Source organism: Fukomys damarensis, unplaced genomic scaffold (assembly GCF_012274545.1).
Source record: "Fukomys damarensis isolate Sample0158 unplaced genomic scaffold, DMR_v1.0_HiC HiC_scaffold_17, whole genome shotgun sequence".
NCBI lineage: Eukaryota > Metazoa > Chordata > Mammalia > Rodentia > Bathyergidae > Fukomys > Fukomys damarensis.
In genome coordinates, this window is record NW_022900929.1 from 19,329,184 (window position 1) to 19,344,903 (window position 15,720).

General features: G+C 49.0%; 1 long non-coding RNA gene across 1 annotated transcript in view; it reads left to right on the forward strand.

The window, feature by feature from the left end:
• The first annotated feature begins 119 nt into the window (after window positions 1–119).
• Window positions 120–15,720, forward strand: part of LOC104858717 — a 26,744-nt gene continuing 11,143 nt past the window's right edge. The window contains exon 1 of the long non-coding RNA XR_004517690.1: window positions 120–253. This is a non-coding gene — a long non-coding RNA (uncharacterized LOC104858717). The remainder of the gene's footprint in view (window positions 254–15,720) is intronic.

Consider the following 15,720-nt stretch of genomic DNA (forward strand, 5'->3'; position numbering starts at 1 on the left):
GCAGCTGGTGTTCGCTGTAACAAACAACTTGCCACTCAAACCCCGGGCAGCTGCGCATGCGCCTCCGCGCAAGGCCTGCTGGGACTTGTAGTCCACGTGCTGCCCGGGGCGCGCGGGCTGCTGGAGTCGAGGGGGGAAGGGGCTGAGTGGCTGCGGTTCTGAAGCCCTGGAAATGCTGCGGCGCTGGGCTCCCCAGGCCCGCCAAGGGGTCCAAGGGGAGACCAAAGGCATTTGGAGTCATTCCCGAGTCCGAGTGCGTGCTCTTGTTATTTATTTTAGCTCCCGGCTAAGCGATTTGGCGGGAGAGGGCTGGGACTCTAAGACAACTCCATCGCTGGAGGAGGCCCCAACCTGGGAGAAGAGAGGTTTAGGGAAATCGGTAGAGCTCAGAGAAGCGAAACCGAAAAGGAGTGTTGGGGACGAGGAGTAGGGATCCAAGAGGGAGAGGACATCCAGACTGGGTTCTGAAGGATGAATCGGAGCTTGCGGGCAGGGGGAGGGGCGCGAGCACCGAGGGCCGCGGCCTTCCAGGAGGAAGGGACAGCGTGTCCAAAGGCACAGAAGCGTGAAAGCCCCCACGGTGCTGTGTTTGGCTTTGTTGCAGCATAAAAAAGCGAGGGAGGAGAGACAGGAGATAAGGGAGGCGCGGTAACCAGGGCTAGGGTCGCAAGGGTCATGTGTGTAGAGCTAATGAGGTGGCCGGGCATTATCCCTCGGGAAAGTGGAGGGCGTGCACCGCGAGGGCCGGCTGGGGGGACGCGTCAGATCTGAAAACATCGAGGTGCCGCCGACCTCAGGGCCAAGGTGTCGGGACCCTTTCCCATGACGTCGTCCCCTTCATGGGTGAGTGGTTTTGAAATTTTGTAGGTTAGAGTTACTGGTGCTTTGCCCTTTGGCAGAGTCATTGGACGACTTGATGGCCGAGGTCTACCGGCTAGGGAAGGCTGGGAACCCTGTTTTTGAGGAACTGTGGTATTCTCTCCAGACTCAGCCCTCATCGGTTAGATGAGAATGTTAATAGGCGCCCTCATTTCCACCAAGGGTATGAAACCTTTATCTTGGATAAACCTCGAAGTTGCCTAATTCCCTCTTGTTTTATTTTCATTGAAGAATTTGCCATCATCTGGTACAGAATAGATTTACCCTTTTACTTGTCTGACCCTTCACCCATGCCCAGCTAAAATTATCACTCAATAAAAGCAGTGATTAAAAAACAAAATTAAATGGGGGTGGAACCCAGGGCTTCCTCACTGAGCTACACCTCCAACCGTTTTCTATTTTTTGGTAGAGGGTCTCACTGAATTGCTGTTACCCTGGCTTGTGATTTTCCTGCCTCAGCCTCCCAGAGTGCTGAAATTACAGCTATGCGCTGCCATGCCCAACTAAACGGCAATTTTTGTTTGTTCTGTGCTGTGTTTCCCAGTCTGGGCTGTAGCAACTGGCACACAAATGACACTCATTCAATATTTTGGGAATGCATAAATACCTCATCTATAGAGCCACAAGGCCTAAACAGAAACACATTCGAGGCCCAGAAGGTAGTACATGGAGCAGGTGCATCGAGCAGGCCAGAATGGCATCAGAGAAGAGCAGTCTGCCTGAAGGCACAACTTTTAATTTCTTCTCAAACACCCAACAGGTGATGAAACAAAACAAACAAGGCTAAAGGCAGGATTTGGCTGGTTTTCTGACTTCTGCTCTGCATGGCTCAAGTCTCTCTTTTTCAGTCTGCAGGCTATGACCCATGAGTGGATGACGAAATCAATCGAGCAGGGTACAACTGGTATTAAAAGAAAGAAATAGAATACAAGGGTCCCCAGCTTTGCACATAGTGGGCACGTTTTATGATGATCTCTTCTGTCTCGTGAAGCGCTCGTTTTGGCCACGTGGGTGCATGGCATGTGCATGTGTGTACTGGATCCTCATAGAAACCTGCTTCTTCACGTGGGTCTCAGTTAAAAATGTTTGAAAGTACTGGGTTTTTTATTCAATCAAGTCAGACCACTTAAGAGTTTGCAAATTTAGACAGCATTGGTTTCACTTGCAGAATTGCTTCCACAGAGTTGTATTTGGGGATTGAGATTTCCATGAAACTAACTACTGAAGTTAATATTCAGATGTCAAGGAAACTGTCTTTTAGATTACCAAGTCCCAAGGATGGTTCAGGCCAGGGAGGTCACTTAAAGTGACAATGAGTCTCAAGGGCTGGGTGGACACCATACCAGAATTCCCTTCTCTCTTAGATCTCTAGTCCTCACTGCTTTGTTCTGGGTCCTAACTGATTTCTTCTCTGCTTAACCCTAAGATGAATAGAGGCCCACCTAGTGTTCATTCCTGTGGTATATGATAGCAGTAGCTGCTACTAAGTCCTGGTTCCTGCAGAGTCCTTCCCTATTGGCTCTGCTTTGGCCAATAAAAATGCACCCTGTGCATTGGGTCGTGCCCTCTGAATGCTGCCCGGGCAACAAGCTACGAAGAAACCTGGATGACAGACCATGAGGACAGGTCTGACTGATGCAGCTGGAGCAGCAGGTGCCAGCTGCTAGCCGTGTGAGATGATCTTGGAATTTCTGGCTGACTGTCCAGCTGAAGGTATATTAGTCCATTTCCTTTTGCTATATCAAGATACCCGAGACTGGGTAATGTGCAAAGAAAAGAGGGTTGATTAGCTTATCGTTTTGGAGGCCAAAAAGTCCACGATTGGGTGGCCTTGATGGTTTGGCATCTGGGGAGGGCAGCGTGGTGAATGGCATCCCCTGGTGGGATCAGGTGTAGAAGAGATCACACAGACAGAAAGCCAGAGAGGGGAAGGGGCCTCTAGCATGGGAGTCTGTGGGACCGACTGCATCCAAGCACCAGGTGAAACCAGAAGAGAAAAGATCCCGCTGACCTATGGAAATGTGGCAGTTACTGTTCCTAGGTACTAAGAGTTGGGGTGGCGATTCAGCTGTGTGTCTTCTCAGCCCTTGTCTCTTACTCTGGGCATGGCCAGTCTGGCTCCTAACATGTCGATGCCCCCCAGTTGATGGCCCCAGCTCAAGGTATCTTCCCACAGCCCTGAGTCCCACAGCTGACTTCCCAGTGCTAGCTATGTCCCCCTGCGTGGCCACAGGTGTGCTGATGCCACTGTTCAAGTCATACTTCAGCATCAGACCCATGTTGAACCCACGTGGATCTACCTATCTTTGTCCTGTGCTCTCTGTCCTTTTTCTTTTCCAGGGCCTTCACACTGAGCCACATCCCCAGACCTTTTTATTTTGAGACAAGGTCTTGGTATTCTCTGAGTTGTCCAGGCTGGGCTCAAACTTGGATTCTCCTGCCTCAGCCTCCCAGAGTGCTTCGATTACAGGTGTGCTCCATTATTCCTGGCTCTAATCCCTGTATTGGATGACAGTCCTTCGAGTTATGAACCTCGGATGGCTTGTGTTTTCCAAGATGGCCGCAGATCTTCCAAGATTTGTATCCTCTTATAGGATGACCCTGACACTTGTCACATTCACAGGCAGGTCTATGTTGCCGTCCCTTGAGTCTGGGCCAGCCTGTCATTGCAGAGGAAATGGCACTGTGTAAAAGGCAATACTGTTTCCACCTGATTGTCCTGAGAACCCACTGGCCATGCTGAAGAAACTGGCCACCTGGAAAGGCCACCTGGAGGACTTTGTACTAATTTACTAGGGGTGCTGGGCCAGAGTTCCACACAGTGGGTGACTTCAGCCAGTGGTCCCCAAACATTTTGGCACCAGGAGCTGATTTTGTGGAAGACAATTTTTCCATAGATCACGAGGGAGGGAACTATCATGGGATTATTCAAGTGCATTGCACTTTTTGTGCACTTTGTTTCTATTGTTATTACATTGTACCCTTTATTTGTATTATTATTGCATTAAATTGTCCCAAGGGAGTCTAGATCCCAGGCATTTGCAATTGACAGCCAGGCGGGCCCTGCTCCTACTCAAATCTAAAGCAGCTGACGTGATGGGAGGTGGAGCTCAGGCCTGATGCAGCTGGAAACACAGACGAAGCTTGCTTCACCTCCTGCTGTAGGGCTTGGTTCCTAAGTTGTTTCAAAGTATTGACCACCTCGGCTTGGTTTACTGGAGGTTGTCCTCGTTTTAAAACTGAAAGTCACTGAAAACCTCGTTGGTTCTAGAGAAACCAGGATAATGGGTTGCTATTTTCCTGTCCTACTTGAATGTTGTCCAGGCCCTGAATTGTGTATCCGTTTTTAAATGAATGAAAATGATGTAGTTACAGTGTCAGCCACTCGTGGCAGGGGGATTCCTTCTGGCGCTACCTTACATAACATACAGCCCACACTTAGTGGAGTACAAGGGCAATTGCTGTATTAGTTCACACATTCTGGAGGACATGAATTCAGACGGGACACATGGAAATAGTTCCCCGTTGCTCTGTGGAATCTGGCCTTGGCCTGGGCAGATGGGAATTATGGGGGAGACAAGACCGAACGGGGCTGGAGTCATATGGATGGTTCTGTCTTGTGTGTCCAGTGCCTGAGCCAGCACTATAGACCGGAGCATACTCCATGTGGCCTAGTGTGGTGGTTATGTATAAGAACTGCCTAGCAGATTAGTAAAGCTCTGGGTGTGTCTGTGAATGATTGACAGGCTAGCAAATGGAAGGAGGAAGACCCACCCTGGGTGTGGTAACCAACCAATAGGCTTGTAGCCTTGGGTGTTACCAGCCAATAGGCTTGTAGCCTGGATAGAGTAAAAAGGGAAAGAAGAAGGAAGTCTTCTGGTTTTCTTTGAGTTCCAGTCTTTGCCATTGCCTTTGGACTTTGGTCTCCAGTTCCTTCAAGCTTCCAGTGCAGACCAGTCTTCTAATGCAGACCCTTTGAGTTTCCATCCCAGGCACACACAGGACTCTGCAGTGAGCCCTGTCTTCAATGTTTGAATGGATTCTTTGGCTTTCCAGCACAGAGGTGGCCATTTCACATTCTCTCATCCCTGATTTCTGCAGGCAGCCATTGCAGTCCTACTTAGTGAATCCTTCATATAACCATATATATGTATTTTATATTAATATATTCCTCTAGGGAGCCCTAATGAATACACCTCGACTTCTCACAGCATGCAGATGGGCTGCCAGGAGGGGTCTTGCAAGAAGAGCCTAGAGAGTGTGAGGGTTCCAAGAGAGGCAGCTGCAGACTGCGAGTCCATTTATGATCCAATCTCAGAAATCAGGAAGGTGTGACTTGCACGGTTTCCTCTTGGTGGAAAGCGACAAGCCCAGCTTGAGTTAAGGAATGGGGGCATAGCCTTCACCTCTTGATAGGGAGTGACACAGCTGGCTGTGGAAGAATGTTAGGTGCAGTTGTTCTCATATCCAGCTTTGGAAAATGACACCCACTGCGGTGTAATGAGTGGGTCCAGAGAAGGACTCAGGGAGGGAGCTTTAGCCTTGTTTTCTCCTCAGGCCAGTTTAAGCCATGACCTTGTTTCTCCAGCCTTTCCAAAGGTTCTGTTCCTAGCTGGGCATGATGGTGTGTGCCTGTAATTATAGCTGTCTGGGAGGCTGAGGCAGGAGCATGGCAAGTTCGAGCCCAGCCTGGGCCACTGAGCAAGACCGTAGCTCAAAACTAAAAACTAAAGAAAGTGCTGGGGATGTAGCTCAATGCAAAGGCCCTAAGTCTACCCCTCCCCCAGATTCTATTCTCTACTCAGTCTGGGTAAATTAAGCGTTTTGTCTTGGGAAGGTTGGAGGGCCACTGTCAGTTATTCCTGTGTCCTTCACCTAGTATTCCCGACAGAGACAGCTTTAAAACCCCTCAGCCAGGACATTGACTGTGACGCCACTCGCATGCTCATTTGTCTTTCTTCAGCTCTACAGGTACTTGTGTGTTTGTGTGTGTGAAGTCCATTATTCAAAACACATTCCCTCTTTCTCTGTCTCTCTCTCGCTCTCTCTCTTTTTTTTTTTTTTTTTTTTTTTTAGTTCTGGGGATTGAACCCAGGACCCTTCCTTGGTTTATCCTAGAAATAACATCTTATATCACTCTAGAGTATTTGTTCCAATGAATGAACTGAAATTGCTACGTCACTACTAACTGAAGTGCATACTTTGTTTAGTTTTTGCCTAACGTGCCTTTTCTGTCCCCAGAGCCCACCCACAATCCCATGCTCCATCTGGTTGTCCTGACTCCTTAGCCTCTTTTTTGGCTGTGACAGTTCACTCAATATTTTAAAAATACATCCCTTTTCTACGTAAACTGGCTGGAGTGGATCCTGTAACTAAGACCCGTAATGGACCCACTTGGCATGTGGCACCACCCGAGGACTGGTCTCTGGTCACCCTGTGGCTTCCTCTGCCAGCCCCTACCCAGCATTGTCACTTACCATTCACCATCTCTCCCTCCTCTGTACTCTCTTCCTGTTCTGACCTCTTTGCACAGGCAGAAAGACCCATTATGTGTGTGTGTGTGTGTGTGTGTGTGTGTTGCTAGGGACTGAACCCAGGGCCTTCACACTGATCTCCAACTCCAGCCCTTTTTATTTTTTGAGACTAGGTCTTGCTAAGTCGCTGAGTTACCCAGGCTGGGCTCACACTTGGAATCCTTCTGCCTCGGCCTCCCAGAGTACTGGGCTTACAAGCATGTGCCATTGCACCTGTGGTGGCTCAGACTCATTTTTTGTTTTTGTTTTTGTACCGGGGATCGAACTCCGGTCCTTGCACTTGCGGGGCAGGCAGTGGAACCACTGAGCCAAATCCCCAGCCCTCTGACCCATCTTCATTTAACCACCGGTATGACTGCCTCCCTGGGAAGTCTTCCTTGATCTTTCTGGTACACTGGGCTGCCTGCCCATCCTCTGATCTCTGACATCAGCCATCTCTGGGTTTGAGCTCTGCCTCCTTCCTGCCACATGGTCTTGGACAGGCTGCCGACCCTGTGGGTGCTCTGCTTCTTTTATGTCAACAGGATAGGAAGGGGCCTCCATTGTAGACGGCCTTGGGGACTGCACAGCATGCTAGAGACACGCAGTAGGCTCGCAGCTGGCATCCCTTTGGCCACGCCCATGTCCCTAGCTGGGTATCATCCAGTGGAGGTTATCTGAGGCGATGCAGAGTTGCTAGGGTGGGGCAGAGGCCTCCTGTCTCATCCCTTCTCTCATTCTCAGAGCCCCCAGTGCTAGGCAATTGCTCAGGTGGCCTCGGCGAATCACCCTCCACATCCCTGACAGCTCACCCCTCACGGGAAGCTTCATCCCTCTGTGATCTGCTGTGTTCTCCTTGGGGACAGTCAGCTAGCTCACTAGGTCCCCAGGAGTCTGTTCTCCCAGGTGGCAGAGAGGCCTTGCGCTGCAGGGGAGGCACTGGCACCCAAAGCCAGGTGGTTTAGACCTCCCATCTTGGCTCCCCTGCTAGTGAGTTGGGTGACCTAGGCCAGGTTCCTTCCCTCCCTCAGTTTCTAGCTCCTCCTCTGCTGGGTTTCAGGACTTGCTATATGCAAATGCAAAGTGCAAGGCAAAGTGAAACTTGTGGGCCTTTGTTTAAAACTTGGGAATTTCTGCGAAGCCAAAGGAGAACATTGGCTCAAGGGTGTGACTGCAGAGGTCACAGGCCAGGGCTGCTGAGATGGGTGTTTTTCTTCTATACTGGGGATTGAACCCAGGGCCTTTACACTGAGCTACATCCCCAGGTCTTTCTGGTTTTTACTTAGATACAGGATCTTCCTAAATCACTAGATTCCCTAGGCTGGATTCAAACTTGAGATCTTCCTGCCTCATACTCCCAGAGAGCTGAGATTATCTGTGTGCACCACCACGTCCAGCTGCAGGCACTCTTAAAGGTGCTGGGTTTTGTCTGCTTTGCTCAAGGCTGGGTGCCGAGTGCTCTGAACAGTAGGCATGGCATTGCTGAATGTTTGTTGAATGACTAGATGAAGGGATGTGTGGAGGCAGAAGAAATATCACCTGGGGGAAGTGGGGATAGGGCTGGGCTCACCTCTGCCGCTCTCCTCTCTGGGACTCAGTTTCTGTATCTATAAAATGGAAGAGGTGGCCAGGATGATCTTGAAGCCTCCTTTCTAGGTCTACAGTTTCACCATCGCTCAAAGAAATCAGAGCTCCACCTTTCAGATTTGCCCTCTGAGGCAGAAATTATCCTGACTTGTCTTGACGGTGGCTCACAGCTGCAAACCAGATGTGGAGAATGCGCCGTAGAATCTGCCAGTGAGGTCAAGTAGAGAGAATTCTGGACTGAGAGAAGTCAGTGAATCTTGATTTTGATGTCCTTGAGCAAATGAGATAACCTTCTAGGGCTTTAGTTTTCATGTCTGTAAAACGAGGATAATCATGCTACTTTAGTGCTGTGGCACATACCTGTAATTCTAGCTCTCTGGGAGGCTGAGGCAGGAGAGTCCCAAGGTTGAGCTCAGCCTGAGGACAATACACCAGGGTGACATGCCAGAGATGTGTGGGTGGGTGGGTGGGGGCCGAGGGGGCAACATCTGAGCCGAGACCTGAGGTGACAATGGGCCACCTTCGAAGGCTGAGGAGTCTGCAGGTGGACAGGTTGGCAGCAGGGTTCAGGGTGGGCACCTGCTCACCTAGTCCCCTGTACTAGGGAGGAGCCCACCAGAGCTGGTGGCTGCCGGGAAGTGCTGCCGTCTCCAGTGGGAGGTTAGAGTGGAGGAGTTGAGGTCGAAGCCCAGTTGTTTGTATCCTTAAAACCTGGATTTGGATTTGGATTTTGCCTGGAGCCCAGATCCCTAGTTGTCCCAGGAATCTGGGTATGGAGGCCCAGGGCTTCTCCCACGGGGATGGGAAGAAGAAGAAAAGGAGAGGACTATTAATGGGGGCTCAGATTCTTTAGTGTCCAGTTGAGCTGGCTTTGTGTCTTCTTCCCTGAATTTGGCAGATAATACAGAGGGCCATGGGGAGCCCCTGAGGGTTCTTGAGCAGAGGAGGAGTCCAAGGGATGGATTTTCCATTGCCGGACTGCCTTTTTCTCCAGGGATGCACATTCCTACACATTTCTGTGATTCTTGGCCCGAGATGCCACCTCCTTCCCCACCCCCACAGGAAAGGATTACTGCTTTCCAAAGTGCAGGGGCTGGATTAGTGTAAACAGGCAGGGCTTAATCCATCCTGGCCATTGTCCCCATCACAGGGACACAGCCTGCCTTCCCCATGCTCCCAGCCTCCCAGCCTCGCCAGGAGTCCCTGGGGACCTGACGCCAGCCCCTCTGCTGCATCCCACGGACAGAGATACAGACACGGGTTGTGCTCTGCTGCTCTGTGGCAGGGAGCATGGAGTCCAGGAAATGATCCCATGTTTGCACCCTTGGGAGCCTGGCCTGGGCCCACGCTGGCCTCTCTCCTCCAGGGCTGAGCCGTCTCAGGCCCTCAGTTTGCTCCTCTGTACAGGTGTGAATACCTATTAACAGTGAACGCGTAAACTTGTATTAAAAAATTTCACTGCACTCCTGCCCCTCCGAAAAGATACATTGTCGTCAATCCTCGGAATCCTCTGCCTCCCTTGGAACACCTCATCCTGACGTTCTTGCCACTTTCTGCAGGAGTTCTGCAAGTCTCTCGCGTGAGTGTCTTTAGTTGCGCTGTCGTGGCTGCTTCGGTGTCCTGAATAGATTCAAAACGTTTCCTTTTCACGGTCATTCCGATTTGGGGGCGGAGCCAGAAGTCGCACAGTGCCAGAACAGGTGTATAAGGTGGATGAGGACACAGCGTCGTGTTTTTACAACCCTGCCTTTCTGCAGGATGGCGCTCAGCAGCAACAGTCAGTATATTTTTTATTACACGTGGTAAAGACCCTCACGAAAGGACTCCACATCTGCTTCAGAAAGTTGCCAGAACGATGGGATCAGTGGGCTCCAGCTGAGGGGGAGGATTTGGAGAGGAGGAACAACAGTGTGTCTTAACTGTGATGAACTTCAGAGGCCATGCTCTGGATCTCACCGTGTGCTGTTGGCATCCTGCGGTTCCCTGGTGTGTGCCTGCGAAGCCCTCCTGCATGCTCTTCCTGGTGCCCTGAAGATGTACAGGAAACACCTGGAAATGGACCAACTGGAGGCAGGGGCCCTGGGCTGTGTGGCTTTCCTATTGGCCCTGTCTCTCTGCAGCTTCTACTCTCTGCTCCCGCCTGGCCTGGTGAGGAAGGAGATGCATTACCCAGGGCTGAGCTGGGTGCCCGGGTGGGCAGCAGCCCCCCTGGTTCCCTGGAGGTGGGGATTCCTGTGTCCCTTTACAGATGGGGAGACTGAGTCTGGGAGAGGCAAGAGGAGGAGCCTGGGGTCAGAGCTTTCCTGGGGTTCTGGGAAGCCGAACCTGGGGAGCCAGCATGGCAACAGTGCACCCCTCCTTGCCTTGCCCCTGGATGGGATGGGGCAGGACCAGGGGCTCTGTCTTGGGCCACACCCTCCCGCCTTTCCTGCCCCCTCCACTCCTTCCTGTATTGTTTTTTCTTTTGTGGTCATCACTGATGACTGAAGACTGATCGCAGAACTTCCAAGGACCAAAACTTGTTGGGTTGGAAAACAGAGGCCACAATGGGGGCTCCCTGCTCCCGCTCCTGGCACCCCATGCCTCAGTTTCCCTGCCTGTAAATTGGGGTGGTTGTAAGGAGCAGAGGTGATATGTGGAAGGGGCACAGAGGGGACACACTGCTGGCATTGTTTGGTTCGTCCCTGAGTCCATGCGACTGCAGGTTTTCACAGTAGCTACTTGCCACTGGGACCAATTCTGGACAGAGCCAGCCTGAGGTTCAGAGGGATGACGTGGGGTAGAATTGTGCCTCCTCCTGTTGCTCACTAAGACACAGGTCTCTGGGTGCCTGCCTTCCAGGAAGGTGGGAAGACAGGCACAGGAAAATCCCAAATAATGAGTCTTGGTTTGTTTGTTTAACATTTTTTGGGCAGTATTGGCAGTTGAACCCAGGCCCTTCACACTGAGCTGCACCTCCAGCCCTTTTTATTTTTTATTTTGAGACAGAATCTTGCTAAGCTGAGACTGGATTTGAACTTTGAGATCTTCCTGCCTCAGCCTCCCAGAGTCCTGGGATGACATGTTGGTGCCATCACACCAAGCTCAGAAATGAGTCATGAACTCACTCATGGCCAACTGAGGACTGTAAACCAGGGAAGGCGAGGTGGGATGATGCGTGGCTGTCTCAGTCCATTTTGTTATATAATAAACCTGAGTGGGGTGTGATGCACACCTGTGATCCCAGCGCTCGGGAGGCTGAGGCAGGAGGATGGCAAGATGGAGCCCAGCTTGGGCAACTTAGCAACTTAGTAAGGTCCTGTCTAAAATAAAAGATAATGCAGAAGACTCTGCCACGGGCATCCCTGCCACACGCGGGCTCTGAGACATAAGCCGCATCTTGGTGAAAGAGCAGTTCAAGTGTGTCCCTTCCAGCAACTGAGAACCTTTCAGAACTCGACTGACGTCCAAGTGCTGCATTCCACTGTCAGAGGGGAGAGCGGAGCCTCTGACTTTCAAGCAGAGTGATTGGGTCAGGTGTCCCCTGTGCCCCAGACTCAAGGGGATGGAAGGCTGGGTCTGGGCTCAGGAAGCCTTTTTGGATCTCCCTTCCCTTTTGCAAACTAACTCATGAGGGCGACCTCATTGGTCCTCTGGGTTTGACCCTTAATTCCTCTACACAGGACCCGGTTCAGATGAAATTCAGGTCATCTCCTTTCCTTCCTCATTTCCCCCATCTGTGACCCCAAGCGAATTTTATCTGCGGGGCAAACCAGCCTCAGAGAATTGGAGTCTTAATTCCCAGGTTATATTGAGGATCAAAAATGAACCTTATCCCCCACTCCCCCGCCCAGCACGACATGGAGGAGCACGCCTGTAATCCCAGCTCTCAGGAGGCTGAGACAGGAGGATTGGTACGAGTTCGAGGACAGCCGGGACTACATAGTGAGTTAAAGACCTTGTCTCAAAAAACCAAAACAATCCCCGCCCCCCAGTCTCTTATGTTCAGAGATGGCGCTCTTGGAAGAGAATTGGATCTTGGGGCGCTGTATCCTCAGTCAGATTAATGCTCTGGTGAATTACTAATGGAACGAGGTTAGGAGGCAGGGCCTGGCCGGAGGAGGCGTGGCCTGTCTGGGGGCGTGGTCTGGGCGTGGCTGAGAGATTTGCCTTGTCCCTGGCTCCTCCCTGGCTGTCCTGAGCTGAGCCGCTGTCCTCCGAGCACCTGGGCGACTGCGACTTGTGCTGCAAGGAGCATAGGAGCACAGGTGTCTGTCTGATGTATTGATTTCATTTCTTTTGGATGTACAATTATACCTTGGCGCTGGACCGCTTTGAAGCTTGTCAAATGTGGTTCTTGATGCCTTGGAACTGGTACTCAGGTAACCCTAATCTGCACCCTCTGGCAGTGTGTAAGAGCTTCCTTAATCTCCATCCTTGGCAGTATTTATTATTATTTGTTATTATTATTATTTTGTCTTTTTGGTAGTGGCCTTTCTAACTAGGGTTTTGATTCAGATCATTGGCCCCTTTTACTTATTTGACTGATTTGTCAGTTTATTCTTTGCAGTTCCAGGGATGGAATGCCAGCCCTTGCACATGCTGGGTGAGGGCTCTGCCACTGAGCTACATCCCTTCTCCCTTTGGTCCATTTTAAAATTGGATGATTAGTATTTTTCCCCGTTGAGGTTTTGAGCTCCTTGTGCACTCTGGATATTAATGCCTTAGGTGAATGGTTTAAAAGTATCCCCCCCCATTCTGCATATTAAAATTACAATGAGATACCACAAGATAATTATTACAATAACTTACAAAAATGAATGAAAAACCTTGACTATATTAGCATTCTCATAAAATTGGTGCAGACAGTTTGGAAAACAGTCTGGTAGTTTCTTTATTATATAAGTAAATATATACTATCTGGGTGTGGTGCTGCACACCTGTAATCCTAACAGCCTGGGAGGCTGAGGCAGGAGGGTTGCAAATTCGAGCCCAGCCTGGGCAGTTTAGCAACTTAGCAAGAGCCTGTCTCAAAAAATTAAAAATAGGGCTGAGGATGTACCTCAGTGCCAAGGCCTTCCGTTCAGTCCCCAGTACTGGAAGGGATGAAGATGACAAAAAGTGAGCATACACTGACATATTACCTAGCAGTTTCACTTTTAGAAATTGGCCCAGGAGAAATGAAAGTCTGCAATGCAGGATAACCAGTTCACAAATATTTACAGTAGGCTTCTTTGTAATTGTTCCTAAGTAGAAACAACTGAAACACATTCTGGTGAAAGGATAAATGAGTACATTCATACAATGGAAGACTATTTAGCAGTGAAAAGACACAAAGGCTCACAGGAGGCATTAATATTGAAGGGAAGGAGAAGCTCAAATTGTCACATGCTGTGTGACTGCAGAGCCTGGGGGGTGGGAAAGGGGGAAATTGACTCCAAAGGGGCAAGGGAATTTGAGGGGTGATGGAATGAGTCTCTCGTGATGCTTACCCAAGGATATGCTGCTGGTAGAATTCACAGAACCGCACACTACAAGGAGTACATTTTATTCTGTGCAAATTATATCTCCATAAACCAGACTCAAAAACGGAATCACATTTTGTATGACTGGTGTCACAGCATGTACCCTCTGTAGCCTGCTTTTTTGGCTCAGCATTAGTGATTTTTAAGACTCAGCCAAGCTGATACTGTGTAGACTACAATGATACATGTAGCTCTCTGTGTGTGTGTGTGTGTGTTTGTGTGTGTGTGTGTATGTGTGGTGGTACTGGGGACTGAATCCAGGGCTTTTGCAGTGAGCTATATCCTCGACCCTTTTTATTTTGAGACAGGGGCTCAGTAACTTACTAAGTAGCCCCTGCTGGACTCAAACTTGCAATCCTTCTGCGTTAGCCTCCCAGAGTGCTGGGATCAGAGGTGTGACACCTGGCCGGTACATGTAGCTCTTGTTCATTCATTTCAAAGGCTACAGCCTTGTACACTGTACTTAATTTGTTTAATCGGTTCTCTTGCTGGACAGGAGGATTGAACAGCTCAGCCCACTTCCTCAGTCAGTCTGCCATGCCCTAATCTCCTGCCTCTGACCCTGTCTCATTTATTTATTTATTTAGGTACCGGGGATCGAACTCAGGTCCTTGTGCTTGCAAGGCAGGTGGCAGCACCATTGAGCTAAATCTCCAGCCCTGTCTCATTTATTGCAGGGTCTGTGCTTCCCTCATGCATTTATGTATGCTTGGGTCTTTTTGGGACTCTATTCTCTTTTATTGGTCTACTTGTCTATCCTTATACCTATAAAACACCCTTTTAATTTTATAACAAAGCTTTCTGTCTAATAAATCTCTCTAGGGGTAATCTCGGCTCGGTTCATTTATATAAATTTTAGAGGCAATGTGTCCAGTTTCCAAGAGTTCTATGGGTTTTTAAAAATTGTATTCAGTTTATAGAAAAGTTTGGATAGAATTGGTACCTTTGTTATATTGAATTCTCCTGTTCATGGTATATATTTCTTTAATCACTCAGATATCTTTGATTCTTTCAAAAATATTTTGTCATTTGCATTACAGTAGTACCTCAGTTCATGAACTTAATTCTTTCCACAATTTTGGTTGCAAACCAAGTTGGATGAGAACCAAATCAAATTTCCCCATAAAGTCAGCATTGAACCTAACCATTGAATTTGATTCGATTCTCATCTAATTCAGTTTGGGACTAGAATTGTGGAAAGGAGTTAATGAACTAAGGTTCTACTGTATAAAGGTTTTATATATCTTTTTCTGAATTTATCTTAGGGATTTTCTAGTTTTGAATTTCTTCTTTATTTTTTCCTATGGAAAATAGAATTTAAAAATAATAGATTTTATTTATTGATTTATTTTTGTGACAGAGTCTCACTATGTAGTTCAGACTGGCCTTGGACACTCACCATGTAGCCCAGCTTGGCCTTGAACTCATGACAATCCTCCTTCTTCAGCCTCCTGAGTGCTGGGATTATAGGGACGCACCACCACACCTGGCTGAAAAGAGTAGACTCTAGCTATTTGTATACAGAAATATTTCTGATTACAAGTTTGTATACAGATCTTTCAGATTTTTCTATGTAAACAATCACACTTTCTTCCAATACAGGTGATTTTATCTTTTTCTTTGCATGTAATCTTTTTTTTTCTATTATGGGCTTTATTTCATAGGTGAGGTGCTTTGGTTGTTACTGGACCTAAGTCTGTCTGCTCACCACTTGAAAGCCAATATTTGGGAGTTGAGTTGGTGCAAAGAAAGTCAGGTTTATTGAAGAGAAAGAAGTGTGGAAGGTTGGGGAGTGGTTATCACCCCCCAGAAAACTATCTCAGGCAGATGAAGGGTTTTATGGGGGAGAGGGTACCGTAGGCTGATGCTCAAGGTCTTCTTTGTCACGCTGGGTGTGTCCCTCCTTGCCTGCCACCCTCTGTGCAGAATATCACAATAAACCTTGACTTCTGGGCCCAGTGGTAAACATTGCTTTCCTGTTAGTTAAATGTCACAGCAACTGATGTGCTTTGAGTTAGCTGGGGCATAGAATTAAAGTGTGAGGAGGAACACTGCATGTTCTGAGGTCATCTGAAGGTCAACAGTTGTCCTGGATTGTGTAAATCTAAAGAAAGATTATTTCTTTCCTTTTTTGCCCTCTCTTCCTCCCGGACAGAGGCCCCAGGAAACACAAACCCTGTGGCCTTCCTTCCTCCCTCCCTCCCTCCCTCCTTCCCTCCCCCTCCCTCCCCCTCCCC